This window comes from Lepeophtheirus salmonis, chromosome 1, assembly GCF_016086655.4.
Source record: "Lepeophtheirus salmonis chromosome 1, UVic_Lsal_1.4, whole genome shotgun sequence".
NCBI lineage: Eukaryota > Metazoa > Arthropoda > Copepoda > Siphonostomatoida > Caligidae > Lepeophtheirus > Lepeophtheirus salmonis.
The window spans coordinates 25,127,369-25,133,368 of record NC_052131.2 but is presented as its reverse complement, the minus strand read 5'-3'; positions in this window follow the sequence as shown (position 1 = coordinate 25,133,368).

Sequence of the window (6,000 nt, the reverse complement as noted above, 5' to 3'; positions counted from 1 at the left end):
CATTATTTCTAATATCAAAAACTGGCCCTTAGATTAGACAGGTGAAGTGCTGGGCCCAAAAACAGTATAAACTCTACTTCCGCCGCGTTTTTAGCATTAAGAACTCTTTTTAATATCCTATTATACACCCCGACCTACGGGCTATGCAGGTGAACTACTGGGCCATCATCCTAGTAACGGTACTGATTATGTCCCTAAAATAATATATCCAAAAGTCAATAAAATCTGAAAGCAACCCCAATCCCTCCCAAGTTTCCATATATCAAATTGGATTTCTGCGCATGCATATGATTTATTATAACTTCAGTTCACATTTTTGTAACAAAAAAACTACGTTTAAAAATTAGAAAATAAAAAACAGTTGCTGTTTGTCCTCTTTCTTCTTTTTAGTTTATTATTTAACAGGTCGGGGTAGTGTTATTTTCTCCCTCTTAAGTGAGCATTCTCGCTTATCTTTGTTTTAAATTGTTTTAAAAATGCATTATAAAAGCAAAATATTTGAATTTAAATGTTATGACAATATTTTCCTTGCACTAATGCTAACATATTTTACATGTAGAAGTAATTCATTTTCTTCCACAAAATAATATAAAAAAGCAGCGTATATATTAGCAAAGTCCTTAATTCAGTGTTACCCTATGTCCAGCTCAAAAATATCTAATCTAATTTTAACTAAGTTATACTGTATGAGCTCAAGGAAAGCCCTAACACTCAATATTAATTATGACATTGTATTAAACTCGAATGAAATCTGAAGACTCGATGAAAGTGTTTAAAAAGTTGAACTGGACTCGATGAAAATATTCAAAGACAAAGACTTGTAAGCAATGAGTTAAAACTTGACTTGGTCTTGCAGTATAAATTGGTAAAAACTCAATTTATGTCAGAATAATTAGCAAAATATTAACGATAAATATTTAACTATATTCTATTTATCAATAACTAGCTGAGATGCCCAAACTTGTTCGGATTTTTTAAAAGTAAAGCTGTGGCCCATTTTGAGGATATAAAAAGCCCAAATAAAATAATAGTAGAAATAAAAGTTGCTTGAAATCTTCACAGTTTTTAATTATAAATAAAGTAATGATTTTTTTGATCTAAAATACTTTAGTCTCAAACGGCTTCTCTGGGGTTATTCAAATCTACAAAAAGGGTGTATAATTAATTACACACTCTTTTATTCTTAATTTTATATAAACAATTTTCATTAACTTAAAAAAAATATATTGATCTTTTAATGGTTTATTGTAAAAATAGCAAAAGTTATTTGATCAGGTTAGTAAAAGTGAAATTAAGCGTTCATTTGCGCAATTTGAGACTGATCAGATTGTCTGTTTGCAAGTTTACCTTGAAGAAGGAAGTATAACTATGTTCACCTGTTTTTATTAGTAACAAGATCGACGTTTGGTTGTAATCATTACTTTATTAATATATTATAAATTTTAATGAATAATGAACTCAAGAAGAGCCTTAAGACTCTAAAAAAATCTATAACTAATTATGAACTTGAAATTACCTCGAAAGAAATCCTAGGACTCAAACTAAAATTGATAGAAATAGTTAAAGTCTTGTCGAAAAAAGACTTATTGAGACTCGATAAAAAATAACTTGCATTCTAATTTGACTTACGATATACGGACTTTGTATCGTCTCTGGAGAATACCTTCAGGGGCGTCCACGGGATTACCGGGCCGTGCAGAATTATTTACCGATTTTTGTTCAGAACATATCGCGGACAATAATGACATTTCGAATGACTTGAGAAACAATTTATTCATACATTTTTAGAATAATAAAATAGATTGTGATCAAATTTAATCAATCTAGCCACCATTTGACTCAATGAGACTGGTCAGGCGACGTCTGAAGCTGCCACACACTTGCTGGATGTAATCGGGGTCCAGGGAGGCCCAGACCCGGTTGACAGCAGCCTTAAAGGCATTTATGTTCTTGTGTCGTTTTTTGCAGGCCTTGGTCTCCACGTGCGCCTAGATAGAGAAATCTAGTGGGTTCAGATCTGGGCTCTGAGGGGACCAGTAGTCCTTGGTCCAAAAGTTCATGTTGTCCTTGAGCCACTCCTGAGCTTTCTTGGAAGCGTGGGCGGGTGCTCCAACTTGTTGAAAACCCCAAGGAGAGTTGCCCACTATGGATTTGATCCACGGAAGGACCTTGGACGCCAGAATCTTCACATAATCCTCCACTGTTAATCTGTAGCCAGTGGGGAAACCATACCAGCTTCATGGCCTTCCCGTTGGAGGCCACGAGACACAACATCATCACCGAAGCAGGGTGCTTTGTTGTTGCCACATAGCGGTGCTTATCTTGTACATCTCCAAAGCTCACAACACGGTCATTTTGCCTGTTGAAAACAGAATCGACCGTAAAAGTTTTCTCATCTGAAAAAATGATGATGCGTCCAGATGAGCTCTTGATATCATTCAAGATTTTCTTGGCACGCTCAAGTCTGACTTCTCGCTGACGTTCAGTTAGCAGAGGGCGTTCAGTACGCCTCAGGGACTTTCCTCCAGCCCTTTTCAATGCCCTTGAAACATTTGATCTCGACGTTCCCATCTTTCTGGCCATGTTGACAATGGACCTGTCGGGAGTCTACTTGAACACTGCCTTTACTTGCCTTGTTGAGACAGTGGGCTTCCTGCCAGCCCCAGAGGAATGCTTGAGATCACCCACAGCCTCTAAGCGCTTGGAAACGTTGTAAATTGTCTTCAACGAGGCCCCAACCTGTTCCTTAATGTTGTTATGAGTAGGGGTGATAATTTTGGTAAGAATAGAAAAGCATGCAAGGAGAAAAGAAGAAATACTTATGGCATCATTGATTAAATAATATAAATCTTCTTCTATGAATCAAGAACGTTATCATTCCCGCCTTTATTATTCAATATTAATATAATAATATTAGACGGTGATAGTCGATAGAGAACTGAATAAAATGCCTAAAATAACGTCGCCTTCTGTCTATATTTATGGAAATGGAGGCCCTGGAATTTGAAAAATACTTACCGGATGAGAAACAGATGGTTTGTCGGATTTGTCGATATAAATGTGGCTTTAGTCCCCTGTCTAGAATTACACGCCATTCATTATCCTCATCTCATATCAAGAGCATGGATATTCTTCTAAAAAATCAAGTTAATGATGAATACATCAAGTCAGACTTTAACTCTGATCTCACAAAGATGCCTATTGCTTGTAATATAAACTTATCCATTGTTGATCATCTATGTTCAAAAAATGTATGGAGAAATACAAGGGTATACCTATCCCTTCCTGAGGAACCATCATTAAATTAATGGAGAATGTTGGTACTGATGTCATTTATAGAAATACATATAAAAATGTTTTGAGTCATCCACACCAAATGACGATCAAGTTATCAGTAAAAAGTATAAAATATTTACTAATTTCGAAATGGAAATCTGAATTTTGTACTATCTAACATTAAGTATTCAATTGTTTTTAAATCTAACCCTAAAATATTATTCTATTTTAGCTAAAATTATCAAGAATTATAATACACAACTCATTAAATGGCAAAAACAAGTGCTTAAATGGTCACAAACAACGGGAGTAGTAGCTTTGGATGGTTCGCAACTAGTTTTTCTGAGAGTAGTTTCTTCACTGAAAGACTTGGGTATGATAATTAGGTTTTCCAATATTACATAGTCATTAAATATTACTTTTTTTATCACTTAAGGCTTAGCTATGGTTGATGGGCTCCAAGAAATGGTGTTCAGAAAACTCATAAAAGGCAAAAACAACTGCTTAAATGGTCACAACAACGGGGGTATTTGCATTGGGTGTAGCATTATAATTACCAATTGTGTATATATGTTGTTATATAAGCATAAATAGCGGAGAAAAAAATCTTTTTTGATGCTCTTAATAAGGAGTAATATTGCCGGACATTACTACATAATTAGCTTTTGCTCTAAATCTTTAAGATGGATTTATTTCTAACATTTTTTTTATTAGTATATTTATTGTCCAATTTTATGATTTTGACATTTACTTTATTATTAATAATTAGTTAGATCTCATCGGTAGAGATATATCTATCCTGTGCACAATTATATATAGCAACTTCCACAAGAAGAAGAGGGGTGATTATCTTTTTGATTAAACTCCACGTCTCGCTTGTGTTTTGCAACCTAAAGTTATGACATATTTAACTGGATTCCGGTGTCCGAGCAAGAAAATATTATTTGGATCAATCTATTATTTCAATATTCTGTCAAAAATAAAAGGCAGCTCAAGTTGGAAACCAGTTCAAACTGGATTCATTCACAGGAAAATGTCTATCATTGATATGCAAAATGTATTGCTTAATGATGGACTAAAAAAATTTTAACTTCTCATTTTTCATCTGATTGTATATAAAATTTATAATACAAACAAACCCTTATCCTTCTGCCAAAGAATTCAAATATATGCTTCGATTAATTTGTTTGAGTCAATTTATATTATTATTTCAATGTTCTGTATATATAATTTATTGTTATTAGTTATATGATTCCAATTGTTTAATTTTGTATATTGAACATAAATGTATGATGGTATATTTTTTATTATGTAGATTATATTTAATTAAAGCCTTCTTTTTTAAACTTGGAACTTCAAATATATTTTGAAATACTCTACTTTGTCGTTTCATTAGCTATTATTCTGAGAATAAGGTTCATAATGAATTACAGTGTCATGGAGTGTGACGTTTTCAAATCTACGGTAACGGATAAAACGTCTAAGTCAATTATACGTAGTATATCTTCATTAAACATTTTGCTAATAAATACATTTGTTATACCCTCAAAAATCATAAAGCAGGCAGATGATAATCACATCAGTATTTTAAACAATGATACCATATGTATTTCCCCCCTTCTCCTTGCACGCGTTTTTCTCTACAATATTATCAACTTTAGTTATGAGGCACTCCCGCTCGGAGGAGGGCTGCAATTTCAATCCTCTTTGTTTCCTGATTGGACATGGTCTCACGTGTGGAAGTAGTTACGCTCTCACAGGAAGGATTTTGTTTATTTTAACAGTAAAAATATGAAACATTCAGATTGGGTGCCACAACACCTCTTAAAAAGTATATTTACATCATCGGTTTTTTGAAATTTTTGTCGAAAAAATTTCGAATATTAAAATTTTCATAGCTATTCACAAAAAAATATTTTTTTTCCCAAAAATCCACAGCTGTTTACAAAATTAAAAATTTTGTAAACAAATTTACAATTAAAACTAAATTTCTGGAAAAAAAAATCAAAAATATACAGTCACTTACAAAAAAATTAAATTGAAAAAAAAATGCAAACATTATATTTTTTGGAGAAAATTTTAAAAAATATATAGCTATTCACAGAATTATTTTTTTTTAGATAAACATTTCAACAATCTACAGCTCTTCAAAAAAAATTTACAACTTTAATTTTCTAGTAAAAAGCAGAAATTCCTCTAGCCTCCTCTCTACGGACAACCCTGAACTTTGCCCTTTTTCTTCAGAATAGAGATTTAGTTTTTTTGAAAACTTTTTTGCATGATTATCTATCATTTAACTTATCTTTTCATAATTTTCCACCATGTTCTTTAGTATGTATGTACATTCTGTCAAAAAACCCCTGGGAATTGTTAATTTAAATTGTCCGCACTGAAGGGATTAATGACCCAACGTTCATTGAACGCATCCTAACTTGTGATGAGACGCGAGTATACGAGTATGACATACAAAAAAGCCAACAATCATTGGAATGGAGGAAGAAGAAATTTATTATAAAAATCGTGGAGCACTATTGAGGTAGAAGGACTTCTCTAGCTGTTTCAGCAAACTGGTCTACAGATCGCAATCAAACTTCTTGACATCCAAATGAAATACAGTACTGCATACCTAAAAAAAATGTATTTAAATCCCTTCATCGCGAGCAATTTAAATTAACAATTCCCGGTACTTTCTTGACATAATGTATAATGTATTTCCTTATAATA